This window comes from Eurosta solidaginis, chromosome 1 (assembly GCF_040869045.1).
Source record: "Eurosta solidaginis isolate ZX-2024a chromosome 1, ASM4086904v1, whole genome shotgun sequence".
NCBI lineage: Eukaryota > Metazoa > Arthropoda > Insecta > Diptera > Tephritidae > Eurosta > Eurosta solidaginis.
The window spans coordinates 19,138,193-19,156,996 of record NC_090319.1 but is presented as its reverse complement, the minus strand read 5'-3'; the positions used below and the strand labels follow the sequence as shown (position 1 = coordinate 19,156,996).

The 18,804-nt window shown below is 35.7% G+C and overlaps 1 protein-coding gene across 7 annotated transcripts in view; it reads left to right on the top strand.

The window, feature by feature from the left end:
* Positions 1–18,804, top strand: part of LOC137249929 (serine-rich adhesin for platelets-like) — a 363,239-nt gene that overhangs the window by 8,679 nt on the left and 335,756 nt on the right. The gene's annotated exons all lie outside the window — the stretch shown is intronic.

Below are 18,804 nucleotides of genomic sequence, written 5' to 3'. Positions count from 1 at the left end.
GTACGAGTTTACAACAGTCCCCTCTAACGTTAGTTGGCTCTTGCGGTTGTAAATTTCCACGCTACCATGCTTTTACGATAGTTCACTCTTATGCTCATATGTATTTTAAGCTCATAGCACCGATTTCGATGCAATTTATGAGCCAGTTTTTTTTTGTTTTGGCAAAAGTCCTACTCTGGCACAAGCTATTAGCATTTGAAGGCGGTGTCTCGCCTTTTATTATATTATATTTTAAATTCGCTATATCCCGCCAATTCTTTAAAGCATTTGTCCAATATTAGGTATAAAGATTCTATATATAAGAAAATTCGGAAGAGGTAGAGGGAGTAGCAGTAAAGTGGGAGTGGGAGCGAGAGTTGGAAAGACAATTAGATTTGGAGTTGAAGTGGCATTAAGAGTGGTCGTGAGAGTGGGAGTCAGAGTGGAAGGTGGGAGTGGAAGTTGAAGTGAGAGTGGTGGTGGGAATGTAAGGGTTAAGTGAAATTGGAAGGGAATGTGGATAAAGGGAATAGAAAGTGAAATGGACGATAGAGTAAACGAGTATGGGAGGGAAAGCTAACTTACTTTTTTAATGTAGGCAAACCAATTTTTTGGCAGCACAACGTCGGCCGCGTACGATAGTAAAAAAATTAATTTATTTCAACAACCACAGATCCGAATACAAATGACTGCGATGAAAGTTCTGAAAAAGATCGGAAAAAGTTCCAATATAGTTCATAAAATTCAAAATAGGTTCTAAAAGAAATTTGCAATGAAACCAATAAAGCTTTGAATAAGAATTAGAAAAATGGTCCAATAGAACCCAAAAACGGTTTCAAGTCATTTTAAAAATGTACTTATTATAGTGCTCTCTTCTCGAATAACATTTCAGTAGTTAGGAATTAATAAAAAAGATAATTGGGGCAATTTACCCCAAAGAGATTCGGTTCCAGATTTTCTTCCAATTTGTGTCCTGTACTTTTTAATTTTTCCAACAAATTCTGCGATGGTAGTTCCCGTGTTTCATGCCAACTCCAAACGGAATCGGCAAGGCAGATGAATGTGCACTGAGAAGCTTTTCATTACAGAAATGCACTCGGAGTGTTTGCCAAAACACTGTCTAGGGGCCCCTCTTTGAAAAACTTTCTTTCTAATTGAAAAAGTTGTTTCCACGCTTTCGATGTTGCTTCGACTTGAACTCAGGGCCTTTGATGTTGTAAACAGAACACGCTACCACCAAACGAAGGCGGCCATTACTTAGGAAAATCTTTCGAGAGTCGGACCACTTTGGAAAATAAGGGCCACTCTATCGCACTCACATCATATTTGGTTGTTTGAAATACGTACCTATTTCGAATCGCATAGAAGTTAATGGACCGCTTTCCATCATTAAATAAAACACCGTTGAAGATGAGATGTTCGACTATACATAAAAAAACTCCTTTTGAAACTTTATTTAAGTCACAAATCTGATGCAAACTGCATTGAAATGTTTGCCCTCAAGCGGAAAGGATACTTTATCGCAGGCAAGTGGCTTTCCTACCACAAATTCAATACTGCAATTAATATTTGGTTAGCTTGCCTCTCTTCTTTATTTAGCGTTCGTAGAAGTTGTATGGCCCAACTATTTCTATGCCTTGCTCCGTTCATTGAATTTTTTGTGGCGTGATGTCTGATGTTTTCACTTGGACGAAATCCAATAGATATATATATATATATATACGTGTAAAGTTGCCCAAATAGCAAATTTAGAGCAAACCGATCAATAAATACCACTTTTTGATTCCCTGAAGAAACGTTTTCCAAAATATGAATCTGCGTGAAAGGCTATCCAAGTGGAAAGTTTCATTTAAATTGCTCTATGAATAAATTTTTTAGAAATAAGTCAGCCTCTACCTCAACTTCCCTGAATTGCGTGATAGAAATACATTCATATTTTTACGTTATTTCGTGTTTTCTATTCGAAGTTATAGGCAAACATCTTATAGAGATACACTTTTATTTTCCTGAAGAAATAAGTTACGTCTGTGTTCTTATTTAAATGACCACCTAGTAATACAGTTGCATAAATACATGAATAGGTACGCAAATATGTATACGTATACACACATATAAGTAGTCCAATGCATATAAACCATAGCATACGCAGATTTTTATTTACATAACAAATCTAGTGGCTGCAGTCAGATTCTCGTAAACTACATACATCCTCTAATCACATGCACACACACCACCAAACACCTTCCACTAGTAGGTATACAAACATGCAAAAATGTATATCTATAAATTTGTATCAAAAATATTTGTAGATTTGATTCGCCTGCACTTGAAGTTTGGTTTTTGTTCAAATTCTCATGAAATCCTCTTTTATATTCATTTCTATCTGCGTGCGATTGTGACTTGTTGGTTTTTGTAACATATTTACAAATACTGTTAACCATTCACTATTCACCTATATTTACATGCACTTGTAATTATTACAGCAATATTTGTACTTTTCTTATGCTCAATTCACCCACAGTCTGCTTCTGAAGGCTTACTACTTTTAAAAGTAGATAGTGCTTGAACAGCACTGTGATTTGTATGAAGTAGGAATATGTATATTAAAATATAATATAATATGTATAAATATATATACTTAAATAAAAGATTAGTCAAATAAAAAAAATTGAGGCGTGCAATTAATTTTTTGCATTGACCAAACGTATTGATCAACTTGTGATTAATCCAAGAAACGATTTTAAGTTGTTCTGTGTGTTGATGTGACTAGTCGTGTATGTTGGATAATAAATTTTTCGTTCAATCAATTCTTCATTCAAAAATGATCTGATTTATCGAAATGCATGTACTTTTCAATGTATCACGACTGTCAATAGATTTTCAACATGCAAACGATATGAATTTGATGTGATATCATTTTATCCAACACACATTGACTATTTCTGGACGTAATTGTGTGTAACCCTGATTCGTTTTGAAAAAAGGCTCGGTTTAGATCTCCTCGGAGGTATATCGGTGTTATTATTAAAATTTGATCAGACAAAGCTGGACATTGACTATGGTTTGATTCTAGACTTCTTCAATAAAATGGGATCTGACCCATATGATGTGAGGATGATATTATTTAGGCTTTGGTGGCATTATAAGGTATTAATACATTATGTGGCATGATCATCATGTGACCTTCACAATTAATCTGATTTGTTTTATTTATTTATTTATTCAATTCATTCAGTCTAAAAGTACATGCTTTCATACAGATTAGTTAAAACGTACCAGAAATATTTTTCCAATTTTCTTATTTAACACATTTTTAAAAACGATGTAATGTCAAATGCATATTATCTTATATGCTATGAGTTGATATGCTATATGATAGGAATTCTAGTGACGTGATTTCGTTCGATCAGACATTGTCTATTTGTTTATTTTGCATTATGATCATAAAATGATCTTTCCAAATTTGTCAGACAGATATCTAGTTTTCTTATTTACATATCACATGAATATAATATAATATGATATCATGTGATGTGTTATACGATATGATATGAATTCTAGGTGACGTGATATCGTTTTATCAGACATTGCCTATTTTGCGTTATGATCATTAGGTGATCTCGCTAGATTTGTCAGACTGATTTTGCTTTGGCTTAATGTGATGTAGCGTAAATTGATTTGATATGACGTCGTGCGATTATGTGAATGAATGTATGTGAGTAGATACATCTTAGCGCTTGGACCAGTTTGCCCTGGATTTTGTTTTGGTGTCGCTGTCAGGCCGAAGCATATGGAGCGCAATGATTTAGTAGGGCAGTGTGTCAAGGTTTATTCTACATTCGCTTATGCGCTTATACGCATTCATCACGCTGTTTGTGGCGTTTAGCGGCAGACATCTAGGCGTACGCGGTTTGTAAAGCGCCAATAGCAAAAGCGAATGCATTTTCTAGATCGGAGGATTGGCTACTGAGGCTATCCTCGTCATTTCGAAGACCTTGCCTTTGTGCCACTTTAAAGATGGAGTCTAGGCATGGCAGTAAGTAAGTTGCCATAGCAGTCTATCGCTGGCAGATCGCTTAGCAAGGCAGCGATGCCTTCAGCTGCTTACCATTGTAGTTTTGCCTAATTGTACTGGGAGTTTTCCCCGGACCACATTGAAGTCACGCAGTCACAGCTTACTTTTTCCTCCTTTTGACGTCGCGCACTAATTCCTGTTGAGCATAACTGTGTTCAAAATACCGTTCAAATTCTAGGAACCCCTTATGGGTGGAGTTTATATGGCTGTTAACCATCGCCTACTTTTTTAGCCGGTCAGCCAGCGTCCCGGAAAATAAACTCGGAATAGTGTCACCTAAGGCTTTCGCCCTCCAATTCGCCACTTCCCTGGCGTCGCCTTTTTTGTATAATAAAATGGTGGTACTTTCCTTTCATGCCGCTGAGCTGATTCCGTTCTCAAAACTGCGTTGAGCTATGCTATGAGCACTGGAATCGTTGAATCATCCTTGCGTAGGTCAGAGTAGGTCAGACCATCTGGATCGGGACATGAGTTTTCCCGGCCTTGTAGCCTGTAGTTAGTCTTCGTCACACACACACACTAGATTCTTAGACCTATTAATTAGGCATTGCAACTTTTGGATAGTTGCCATCTGTTTGAAATTTGACCCAAAAAAATTGTATGAAATGTGCTAGCACGAATTACAGAGGAAAGTATTACTCTTTCAATTAAAACATTATTGAGTAGTGTTGCGGCCTAGGCTTAGTTATATGTATATTTGTAATAATATTATATCGTGGCGGCCACCGTGGTGTGATGGTGGCATACTCCGCCTACCACACCCGATGCCCTGGGTTCAAACCCCGGGCAAAGCAACATAAAAAATTTTAGAAATAAGATTTTTCAATTAGAAGAAAATTTTTCTAAGCGGGGTCGCCCCTCGGCAGTGTTTGGCAAGCGCTCCGGGTGTATTTCTGCCATGAAAAGCTCTCAGTGAAAACTCATCTGCCTTGCAGATGCCGTTCGGAGTCGGCATAAAATCATGTAGGTCCCGTCCGGCCAATTTGTAGGGAAAATCAAGAGGAGCATGACGCAAATTGGAAGAGAAGCTCGGCCTTAGATCTCTTCGGAGGTTATCGCGCCTTACATTTATTTATTTTATTATATCGTGAAGCTATATAATTTCTGAGGAAACTTAAGTCAAACATATTTAATTCATTGAACTGTTTCATTAATCGAGAGATTAATGATTTTCCTTTTGAGAAATCGAATACTCTCGAATTGATGACATTGGTAAGACATTGTAGGATAAATAAATACTACAAATATTTTTGTAAATGTGTTGTAAACTCCTTGTGTAAGCATACCTGGATAGTTGTACTTAAGTAAAATTAATGATTTCGAATAAACTGAAATGTTATTGCATATATAATTAAACGTAATGAGAAACCGCAACAAGCGCAGTAAACCAAATCATTAACGATTAACGCTGCCTGTGAAAATTGTGGCCTCGTGTAAAGATTTTAATCCCACACAAATACTGTTATTGCAGATTCATACAGTATCCCGTTGCATGTAATCGCATGTGGAATAATAAGTGAAAGCTTACGTAAGGATTATGTGGGTTGAACATAACCAAATCGTAGGTTAACTGCTGTAGAAGAAGGAAATGAGGAAGTGAATAAAGCGAAGAGTTGTATAACAAATTGTGCATATGTATGTGTGTATGTGAACCAAGGGACTGCGCATTTTAGTGGCAGTGCGAAATTTGTCAATATATTTAATTTATTTAAATGTTTCAGAGTTATAGGAAATTTCAATAAATCAATTTGTTGATATGCCCGAAGTCATCTCCTGTGCATATAAATAAATTATAAATAAAATTAATGTTTTCCCATTGTAAGCATTTTATTTACAGTAGCCAATAGAAAAACCGCAGCGGCAATTTTTCTACAAGTTCGTCATGTAAACTCTTTTTTTATTTTCGATATTTTGAGAAAAATGCCTATGAACTTTGCAATTGAAAGTAAACTCTGGAACGTTTTCGAAAAAATTCGAGCATTCGAGATAAATTTCGAACTTTTATTTTGAGTTCTCTGAATTTAGTTTTTTTTTATAAATATCGCGAGTAAAAAAAAAAAAAGAATTTAATTGACGAAATTTGATAAAAATTGACGACGCTGCCATTTTTTGTTTGCTGCTGTATATGCCATAGTGATTTGACGTGTTTGCACTACTTTTTTTGACACATTTTTAAATATTGCAAAAACATAAATAAGGCGATTGAAACCATTTAGTTGTAAAATGGAAATTTCATTGTTTGGAGCAATTGAGGATGGGCTACGAAATAATTGGGTAATTCTTTACTTTAGCTCACAACTGCTAAAACTTGCCCAAAAATATCGGGAGAGGTGTCAAAAGACGCGTTTAATCCCAGGATCACGAATTCGAAAATTGGAAATTTTATTTCGTTTCGGAGATATTTGCAAACAAATTTGAAAATGTTCATGTGGTTGTTGTAATTTTTAAAATTAAGTGTACCCACAAGAAAAACTGTGGGTAAAAGTGTTTTGCGCGGATATAGTTTTGGTTTCCAAACCGGTGTTGGACACACCCATGGTAACTTTTTATAAGCGCGGCCGAAGGCCCCCAATGCAGAAAGGTGTTCTGCGCAAAAATACTATGGATCCCACCCCCGGCTTCGAAGCGCTCCAAGGCTATTTTTCGGTTTTTTGGAATTATCTTTTGACAGAAATAAAATTTAGAATTTCCGCTTTCGGATTCGTCGTCCTGGGACTAAAACGCCTTGACACCTCTCCCAATATTTTTGGTCGAGTTTTAGCAGTTGTGAGCTAAAGTAAAGAATTACCAATAATTGCGTTGCTTGTTGGTGAATGTACTGAATATCATACTCATAACCCTCATAGAACGGACATATTTTATCTTTGGATGTAGAGCATTATATTGTAACACATTTTGGGATTTCTAATTACTATGCACCTTCTGCTAGCGTTCAAATCGCTGAACTGTCGAATAAATAACTCTAATATTCAGTATTGCAAAATGGCCTTCATTTAGACTACTTTGGGAGTAGTACTAAACAAATTATATTATACTTCACTATTATATTGTCTAAATCAAACTGATTGACTATCACTTGCATCGCGCTGCTTTTATACTCTCAGTTAGACTCGTTCACCTATTTCTGCTAAGGTCTAAACTTTTCATGAACATGTCTTCTGGAATAGTTGTATCTCATACTTGGTTATATAGCTATATGCGTGTATGTGTATGAGTAATAACTTCCGCTTTTAGCTGATGACTACATATGTGTATGTGAGATAATCTCTTCACTTCGAGCTGCTGGTTATGTATGTGGAATATTCTTCGTCGCTTTGTACATAAGTGAGGCTGCTTGCTTTATTGTGTACATCTAGATAAGTGTGGCTGCTTGCTTTTTTTCGTTGTGATTATATTAACCATAATATAATAAGGTCAGTTAGCAACTCTTTTTGAACTTTTTAAGATAGTTTTCTTTAAGTACTGCGTAAAATATCTTTCGTTTGCAATCCATATTGACAAAACTCATAATTTATTCAAAATATTTTAAATATATGGTATTTTTGTAGAGATATTCCCAGAGGCTAGCCGGTAGCAGTGGAGCTGAAAGTTTTGTGTATTGAATGTGTAAATCATTCCATCCAAGTGGGTCAAGCGCCTTTTCGAGATAGTAGCCGACACCACAAATTTAAACTAAATACAATACAATAGATGACAACTCCATGAAACTCCATTAAAAATATTTTTGTTGCAATCTGAAAGAAAATATTTTTAGTTTAGCACCCAAATGGAATATTAAAAAAAATTAAATAATAAATACTCGGAGTGATTTATCTCCGAGGAGACTAAGGCCGAGCTTCTCTTCCAATTTCAGTTGTGCTCCCTTAAATTTTCCCTACAAATTAGCGGGAGGGAACCTACATGTTTTATGCCGACTCCGAACGGTGCATACAGAAATAAATAAAATAAAATTAGGTGGTTAGAAAAGCTTTTGTTAAAATAAGACGTAAACTACCTAGCGATTGTTGCCCTTATTGGCTTAATTTATTGAATTAAAAAAGTGAAATAGGAGGCAACCTTTTACAGAACACCTAAGTACACTTGTTAGAAAGTAATTAACATCTCTCAACCCGGTTGAATCGTTGCCGAAATAATTTCGAAACGACCCATACAAGGTCCCGAAATTATTTCAAAACAGTCTGAGATAGTCCCAAAATTATCAGTAAAATAATAGAAAAATGGGATCGATGTAATCCCAAAAATAATGCGAAGACTATCCCCACAAAAGATTCTGGAATTATTTGAATATAGGCCTGAAAAAGTCCCGAAGTGGTTCCGAATGAAACATGAAATAGTACTTTTACCGGAACCGACCTATGGAAGCAGAGGAAGAGCGCGGAACTCCCGCCGCTGCAAGGACCATGTGGAAAACTATTCAAATAGCCTCGGTAGTAAGAATTGGCGTCAGTTGGCACAGCAAAGGAGCGACTGGCAGACCTTGTTGGAAGGCCATAACCGCTTCACAGGTTATGCGCCAATTAAGTAAGTAAGTAAGATTCCTAAATGTTTCCTGATCCTTTAACTATCACGAAAACTGTCCACTTTCCAAAATTCCTTATATTACAACCCGAATGAACTATGACGCATCTTGTTAATATGAAAAAGTGAAAGTTTCGCACATATAATGCAGTAGCTCTTTCTTTATCGAATTGCAACGAAAAGTGAATTTTGTTCAAAAACTTACTATACAGATTCCCTTTACCGTCATCAATAGGCGCAGTATTCTGGCAGCCTGTAGGTTTTACTTATTTCTCGATCGGCACAGTAAACAGCAGATCTGACGCCTTGCCTTAAATTAGAACCAGCAAAAAACCTAAGTCTAAAGTTAGATTTTCCAAACTAGTTCAGCTTTTCGAAATATTCGTGCCTAAGATTGTTAAAATGCTTTTTCTGCTATATTAAAGACCAACAAAAATCCAAATAAGTTTTATAACCAGAAACAGGACTACATTTTCTTGAAGGTCTCGACGTGGTGAGCCCCAATGTGGACTCAAACAATCCCACCGCGTTTTTGAGATACATTTGAAGTTATGTCACTTCTTGCCTAGAGAGGCAGAAACTCCCGAAAATCGTCATCGCTACTAACCAACAAACTGTCGTTTGTCAAGGTGTATGGGCAACTTTTCGATATGTAAGGAAAAATTTATATTTTCGAGAGCCTCAAACACTTATAGGTCGACTTCGCATGTGAAACAAATAAAAGATAATAAATTGTTAAAAATTAATATTATTTCTCGAAATATTGAATTCATATTAAATCAATTATTCAGAAAAATTTCCATAAAAATGCGCGTAAATAAGAGATTTTAATTAAATAAAAATCGACTCTCTGAATGCCCAACTAGCACAAAGTGAAAAGGACTGCCGAAAAACTAAAAAAAATTGTAGTTACCCCAACAATTGGGCCGGCTGCCCACCCATCGTTACAATCGATGTTCAACAAAACTCTCTGCTCGTAAAATTTGTACGAATTCATTGCTTTTTTTGTTGCAATAGTTATGATGCATCCAGTTATCTACGTGTATATGCATGTCTGAGTGTGTACAAGTACTTACTTATGTATGCGGGAGGGAATAAGGGAATTAAGTTTATTCATGGATTTTTTTACATAACGAAAATGTTTATCCGAAATCACACAAATCTAACACAACAGCATTGGAAAATGATTTTATTTATGTTTTATAACAAAAATATGTAATGCAAAAAGCTTCTATGGTCTGTAAAGAGTTTTATTTGTTGTAAATTACATGACAGGATATGAATGTATAAGTATGTTGTTATTATTGTAGCAGTGCCTCACCCCATCCAATAGGCGCGACCGATCACAAATTGTCATCAATATCCTCTAACGGGAGTCCAAGGAAACTTGGTAGTTTCAAAAGGGGTGGACCATAGTGAGAGGGGTGTTAGAGGTCTTGGTTCTACATTACAATTTAATAGAATGTTGGGGTCATCTGGGGACACATTGCGAGCAGGACATAGATTTTGTATGTCAGGGTTGATTCTGGATAGGTAAGAGTTTAACCTGTCAAAGTACTCAGATCGGAGTTGAGCTAGAGTGACGTGCGTTTGCCTAGAGGGAATGCGCTCCTCTTCTGCGAGTTCTCGGTATTTTTCTCGGTATTTTACTCTTCTGCAAGTTCGCGGTGTTTACCTGTTTAAATATCACTGAGGACCTGCTTGTGCTTTTTTGCTTCATACGGCTGTGTTCTCAGTTGCCATGTTTCCTCATAATGCTTACGGAGCTGACCCCTTAAGCCCCTGTTGGGTGTGGTCTCATCAATCAAATGCCTGTTGGGATGCCCAGGTTCTGGGTATTGAACAGAAACTGATTGTTCAGCATTTCAGTTCCCTCCCTAATGAGGAGTACTCTCGCCTCATTGTGTAGGTGGTGTTCTGGGGACATAAAAAGACAGCGGTTCTGAGGGCATTATTTTGGCAGGCCCGTTTTTTCTTCCAGTGAGTAACCTTTAGGCTTGTCGATCATATCGGGGATGCCTAGCATGCAATCGGCCGGCCAATTGATTTGTAAGTGGTAATGAGCCCTTCTTTATCTTTGCACCAAGTGCTCGGCAAGAGATTTGAGGATTTCATTATGGCTCTGGATTTTAGGTACAATTGCGGTTGCACGCTCTCCAAAATGTAGATCCTGATCGAATGTCACACCCATAATTTTTGGGTGTAAGCATCTTTGCTCACGGTACGGGAAAATCCAGAATGAAAACGTAGGGTAAGTGTAAAGGTAAGCGTATTGTGTGGTATTGGTATGCTGTTTGGGGGAATACGGAATATAAGCGTAAGTGTAGTTGCTAGTCGGTAGATTTGATGTGAGCGAAACCGGACGGAAATAAATGCACCCGTATTGCAAGCAAAGAAAAAGAAAGGCAAGGAAAGAAAATAAAATAAAATAAAATAAAATAAAATAAAATAATGTGACGAATATTAGCAACACTAAGGGATACTATCATCTCTAAGCCGATACTAAGCAGTCACTTGTAACTACATAAACAAATCAATCATTATGTCTACACATATGTACATACAAGCAGCGGAGAGAAGCGAACAAACACATGCATATATCTGAGATAATCACAAAAGTATTCAATCATCGATGGAAGTATCAATCACATATACACGCGCATATTGCTATGCGAGAAGCTATAAACGTGCATCTGTAGTTTATAGCTGGTAACTAAGTAGTAAATTCTAGAAGAAGAAACGCCTAGAAGTATGCGAACGACACAGCAGAGAGTATAAAAGTAGCGAAAGCAGAAGTATTTTCAAAGTAGTCTAATAAAGACCATTTTGCATTATTGAATATTGGAGTTATTTATTCAGCAGTTTAGCTATACGAACGTTAGTAGAAGGTTGCAAATAAGCATAATTTCCCTAAATTCGTAACAATAAAATAAAATAAAATAAAATAAATAAAAAAAAATTAAATAAAAGAAAGGAAATGAAAGGAAAGAAAAAAAGCAAAAGGAGGAAAGTAAAGGAAAAAAATGATAGGAAACAAATTGCAATCGATAAATAAAGTTATCGATTTTTATCAACGAGTTGTAGGTTTTTTATCGAAAAATAATCGGTATTATCGAAAAGTGATGGGTTATCTATCAACACGTTGTCGGTATGTTATCAAAAAGTTGTAGATTTCTTACCGAAAAGTTTTCGGCTTGTTATCGAATTTATCGATTTGTAATCAAAAAGTCGATATGATTTTGAAAATGTATGGATTTACTATCGAAAAGTTCTCGGTGTGTTATAGATATGTATGTTATCGGAAATATGTCGATTTACTATCGAAAATTAGTGACTATTTATCGAAAAGTGGATTATTTGCTATCGGCGCGCTTTCGATTTGTTAACAATGACTCTTCGTTTTATTAAGAGACAAATACTGATCAATCTTCAAAAACTAAAGTTTTATATAACTTTACAGAATGCCTTACTTTTCTTTCATTCAATTTAAATGTATTAATTTAAGTGGCAATTTTATTTATCTACATATGTAAAAAATATTGTTTGATTTGAAAGAAAATGAATAAATCTAATCTAATCTAATCATCAATGTAATATCGATGACACATGTGTAACTGTCGATAATAAGCCGATTAAAAACCACGCTATTTTTATTTTGGTTGACCAAAACTGTAAACGTGACCATAACCGTAGCCGTAATTTCTACCATATGAGTAATATTTACACATCAAACATTTTAATACTTCACCTCACAATTTACGTATACCATTTCAAATTTCCTAGTGGGTTGCATGAGATTTGAAAAGAAAAAAACCAGCCTTATGCACGCATGTGTATGTGAATAATGTCAATATAAATTTATCAAGTACGCGTTGATGTGGAAGTGTTTGTTGCACACGAGAGTGACGGCTATGTAATGGATTTTTTCCGTAATTTTCATTAGGTGTCCCAAGTGATAAATTCTATATTCACATTGCAAAAGTTGGTGCAAGCGTTGAATGTAGACCAGTTTGATGTTAACATTTTATGCTTTCCTGCAATAGTTTTAAATTTAATGCTTTGTGCTAAGTTCATTTCCGATGAGGAGACATAAGGTCAACGGCCAAAAGGCCAATTGACATTATGACCACTGCCAAATGGTCATAAAATCAAAAGTGGTCATAAGCACTTCAAAAGGGTCATATGGTCAATTGACATCATGACTTTTCTAAATTTGACTTTAAGCCCACTTAGAAAATTTCCGTTTGACCTTATAACCATTTCGTGAAAAAGATCATAGCCACATACAGCAATTTAAGATCAACAAGAAAAGCAAACAAACTTTCGCAGTATCGGTTAGATGTTTAGTTTAAGATTTTCCTCTTATTTCAAAGTAATCCTCACCAGCCCAGCTTTAATCCGATTTTGTACTGTAATGAAAGCATATTCAGGAAAAATAGTGGCGAAGGCGAAAATTCTTTCCTTCTTTTATTCCAAATTTTTACTAACTGTTATTTAAATACGTTCTTCTCATCCCAAAGAGGGCCTCATTGGGCTAGTTCGGTATATGATTTTCACTAGAATGGGACCAAAATATGGAGAAATATATACGCAAATTGAAAATAAAACACAATTTTTCTTACATTCCAAACTATTTTGGAACCACTTCGGGAATATATGCGGCTCATTTTTCGGTCTCGGGATCACAACGTGGCTATAGCGGTGCTAATTTCCAGATTATTATTTAGCCCAATGTTCTTAAGTCTATGGGTATAATAAATATTTTAAGATCTAATAAATTTTTGAAAAGCGTAAAGTTATAAATTTAGTGCGACCGTTTCCGGTATATTTTCGACTAAATTCAGACTATACAGACATTTTTGGATCTCATGTCCCGATAATATAGGTTTATCTGCGAATCATCTTGAAACTTTTTAAGGATCTTATCAGTATTGTTCTAGGATAAATTGATTATTGATTTAGGTGCCCTTTCGGAACTGTTCTGCGGATGATGTCGGAACTAAATTACTTGCTTACTTGACCCTTAACCGTTTAAACAGTTTTTTCAGTATAATTTCAGTCTTATTTCAGGATAATGTCGGGGCCATATGCGAAATACCTCTGGATCACTTGGAATTTTTATAGATAATTTAGAGATTATTTTGGGATTTGGAATTGTTTTTGGAATAATTTTGCAGGTGCTTTGACTTAATTTCGAAACCATTTCGATATCGTTTTGGGACTATCTCCGGATCATTTCGTGGCTATTTCGGGCTGGTTTTAGGCATCATATCGGAATGTAAGGATAAAATGGATGTTTTAAAACGGCCCCTCACGATTTCGGGATGATTTCGTAACTATCTTCTTACTATTTTGAAACTATTTGCAGGATTTCGAGAATATATTAGGATAGATTCTTTCGGGATAATCTAGTAATTGTTACGGGTTCATTTTTAATCGTTTTGAAATTTTTTTTTGCATAATTTCGGAATGGTTTCGCGCCGATCTACCGTTAATTTCTATGCGAGATCATTTGGTGCTCTTTCGCGATTACTTTAAGACTACTTCGGTACTGCTTCAGAATTGCTTCCGCAATCTATTCGGGATCGCGGATTGTTTTCAAGATAATTTTGGAATCATTGCCTGTCTATTTGCGTAAAATCTTGCACGAAAATTTCGGAGCTATTTCGAAATAATTTAGTGGTTGTTTTCGGAATTATTTTCGGTATTACTTTGAGATTGTTTCTGGACCATTTTGGAACTTTTTTAGGTATGATTTTGAAAATGTATCATAATTTGGGGATATTTCGAAATCATTTCATATTTGGTTTAGGTATTATTTCGAACCATTTCAAAATTGTTTTCATGATTAATTCGGAACTCTTTAAAGAAGCGTTCTCGATGGATTTATGGCTTATGGGACCATTTCGGACCATTTTTGTTATAATTTTGCGATATTGAAGGCATAATTTCAGTATCATTTCGGAATTTAGTTCGAATCCGTTGTTTATTTCGGTAATATTTTGAAACCATTTTGAATTCAAAATCCATAAATATTAATGTTTACATAGGAAATAATTGAAAACATATTGTGGCGAATGTTAGCGTCAATATGCTGTTAGTAAATAAATACCCAACAACAATAAAGCAAGCAGCCACACTTGTGTACATGAACACATCAAAGTAATCCACACGTAAATAGAAGGCGACGAAGAATATTTCACACACATACCCAGCAGTTTAAAGTAAAGAGGTTATCTCATATACACATATGTAGTCATCAGCTAAGAGCAGAAGTTTTTACTCACATATAAACACGCATATAGCTAAATAACCAAGTATGCTATATAACTGTTCCATATTCATGAAAAGTCTAGACCTTAGGAAAAATATGCGAACGAGGTAACAGAGATAAAAGCAGCGCAAGCTGAGGAATAACTAATCAGTTTGACTTAAACACGCTATTAGTTGTGAAGTAAAATTGTGGAGTACTACTCCGAAATTAGTCTAAATAAAGACCATTTTGCAATACTGAATATTGGAGTTATTTATTCGACAGTTCAGCGATTCGAACGTTAGCAGAAGGTGCATAATTATATGGAACTCACCAAAAATCGTTAAAACAATTTTAATTCCATATACTAATATTTTTGTTTATCTAACGATACTGTAAATAATAATTTTCTAGCAGAAAAACTTTCCTTGAACTAACATCACAACACTGGCTTGCTCTCTTTTGTTAAAAAAAAAATTAAGTAAATTTGTATTCTACCTTTATTCGCCAACGTTTCCATTGTCGCCTTTGCACTGCCATTAGTCAGTTTGTGTCATGGCGTCAAATTGTTATTGCAATTGTTATTGTATATCTTTACAATATTTTTTTTTTCAGACAAATCAACAAGGACTACGCAAGCAAAACAAATATGGTCACTTAGTTACTTAGCAGATATTACCGTTAGATACCTTTAGTTTAGGTCACATTGTTGTTTCAATGTTGGTTTGTTTTTGTTTGAGGAACCTCTTTCACCTATTTTTTCACCCTTTTATAGACATTTTTTAATTCCATTCCTTTTATTTATTACCGCTTTGTTTTCGTAAGTTAAACCTTTGACCTTGTTCGTTAACTTTTAATGTCCTTTCACTCTTCTTCCATTCTTATTTAATTTCAAACGTATTTTCGCTTTCTTTACATATTCATGACGTTGGCTACTTGTTTTCCTTCTTTTATGTCACATTTGTGCTGCTGAATTGTGTTTTAGCTTGTTACATTCAGTTGAGCAGAGCTCATAGAGTATTAATTTTGTTCGCATAACGGTATCCCGTAACGGCATAAACTAATATATATATCAAAATGATCTGGGCGAAAAAAGAAATTCATTTAGCCATGTCCGTCCGTCCCTCCGTAAATACGATAACTTGAGTAAATTTTGAGGTATCTTGATGAAATTTGGTATGTAGGTTCCTGGGCACTCATCTCACATCTCTATTTAAAATGAACTATATCGGACTATAACCACGCCCACTTTTTCGATATCGAAAATTTCGAAAAACCGAAAAAGTGCGATAATTCATTACCAAAGACGGATAAAGCGATACAACTTTGTAGGTGAATTGAACTTATGACGCGGAATAGAAAATTAGTAAAATTTTGGACAATGTGGCACCGCCCACTTTTGAAAGAAGGTAATTTCAAAGTTTTGCAAGCTGTAATTTGGCAGTCGTTGAAGATATTATGACGAAATTTGGCAGGAACGTTACTCCTATTACTATATGTATGCTTAATAAAAAGTAGAAAAATAGGAGAACAACCACGCCCACTTTAAAAAAAATTTTTTTTTAAAGTCAAATTTTAACAAAAAATTTAATATCTTTACAGTATATAAGTAAATTATGTCAAAATTCAATTCCAGTAATGATATGGTGCAACAAAATACAAAAATAAAAGAAAATTTCAAAATGGGCGTGGCTCCGCCCTTTTTAATTTTATTTGTCTAGGATACTTTTAACGCCATAAGTCGAACAAAAATTTACCAATCCTTGTGAAATTTGGTAGAGGCTTAGATTCTAGGACGGTAACTATTTTCTGTGAAAAAGGGTGAAATCGGTTGAAGCCACGCTCAGTTTTTATACACAGTCGCCAGTTTGTCCTTCCGCTCGGCCGTTAACACGATAACTTGAGCAAAAATCGATATATCTTTATTAAGCTGAGTTCACGTACTTATCCGAACTCACTTTGTATTGGTGTGACTTGACCACGCCCACTTTTTCGATATCGAAAATTACGAAAAATGAAAAATGCCATAATTATATACCAAATACGAAAAAAGGGATGAAACATGGAAATTGGATTGGTTTATTGACGCAAAATATAACTTTAGAAGAAAACTTTGTAAAATGGGTGTGACATCTACCATATTAAGTAGAAGAAAAGGAAAAAGTTCTGCAGGGCGAAATCAAAATCCCTTGGAATTTTGGCAGTAATACTGTTCGTGGTATTACATATATAAATAAATTAGCGGTACCCGACAGATGATGTTCTGGGTCACTCTGGTCCACATTTTGTTCGATATCTCGAAAACGCCTTCACATATACAACTACCACCACTTCCTTTTAAAACCCTCATTAGTACCTTTAATTTGACACCCGTATCGTACAAACAAATTCTAGAGTCACCCCTGGTCCACCTTTATGTTTATATCTCGAAAAGGCGTCCACCCTATAAATAAGGCCCACTTCCTTTTAATATACTCATTAACATCTTTCGTTTGATATCCATATTGTACAAACGCATTCTAGAATAACCCCTGGTACACCTTTATGGCGATATCTCGAAAAGACGTCCACCTATAGAACTAAGGCCCACTCCCTTTTAAAATACTCATTAACACCTTTCATTTGATACCCATATCGTACAAACAAATTCTAGAGTCACCCCTCGTCCACCTTTATGGCGATATCTCGAAAAGGCGTCCATCTATAGAACTAAGACCCACTCCCTTTTAAAATACTCATTAACACCTTTCATTTGATATCCATATCGTACAAACAAATTTTAGAGTCAGCCCTGGTCCACCTTTATGGCCATATCCCTAAATGGCGTCCACCTATAGAACTGTGGCCCACTCTTTCTTAAAATACTCTTTAATACCTTCCATTTGATACACGTGTCATACAAACACATTCCAGGGTTACCCTAGGTTCATTTTCCCAATGGTGGTTTTCCCTTATTTTGTCTCCATAGCTCTCAGCTGAGTATGTAATGTTCTTACACCCGAACATTCCTTTTATTTATTAACGCCTGGCGGCCACCGTGGTGTGATGGTAGCGTGCTCCGCCTGCCACACCGTATGCCCCGGGTTCGCACCCCGGGCAAAGCAACATCAAAATTTTAGAAATAAAGTTTTTCAATTAGAAGAAAATTTTTCTAAGCGAGGTCGCCCCTCGGCAGTGTTTGGCAAGCGATCCGAGTGTATTTCTGCCATGAAAAGCTCTCAGTGAAAACTCATCTGCCTTGCAGATGCCGTTCGGAGTCGGCATAAAACATGTAGGTCCCGTCCGGCCAATTTGTAGGGAAAATCAAGAGGAGCACGACGCAAATTGGAAAAGAAGCTCCACCTTAGATCTCTTCGGAGGTTATCGCATTTACATTTATTTATTTTTTTTATTTTTTTTTTATTTATTAACGCTTTGTTTTCGTAAGTTAAACCGTTGGCCTTGTTCGTTAACTTTTCATGTCCTTTCACTCTTCTTCCACTCCTATTTAATTTCAAACGTATTTTCGCTTTCTTTACATATTCATGACGTTGGCTACTTGTTTTCCTTCTTTTATGTCGCATTTGTGCTGCTGAATTGTGTTTTAGCTTGTTATACTCAGCTGAGCAGAGCTCACAGCGTATATTAATTTTGTTCGCATAACGGTACCCCGTAACGGCACAAACAAATCGAGATAGATATAGACTTCTATATATTAAAATGATCTGGACGAAAAAAGAAATTCGTCCGTCTGCCTGTAAACACGATAACTTGAGTAAATTTTGAGGTGTATTAATGAAATTTTGTATGGCACTCATCTCAGATCGCTATTAAAAATGAACGAAATCGGATCATAACCACGCCCACTTTTTCGATATCGAAAATTTCGAAAAACCGCGATAATTCATTACCAAAGAAGGCTAAAGCGATGAAGCTTGGTAGGTGAGTTGACCTTATGACGCAGAATTGAAAACTAGTAAAATTTTGGACAATGGGCGTG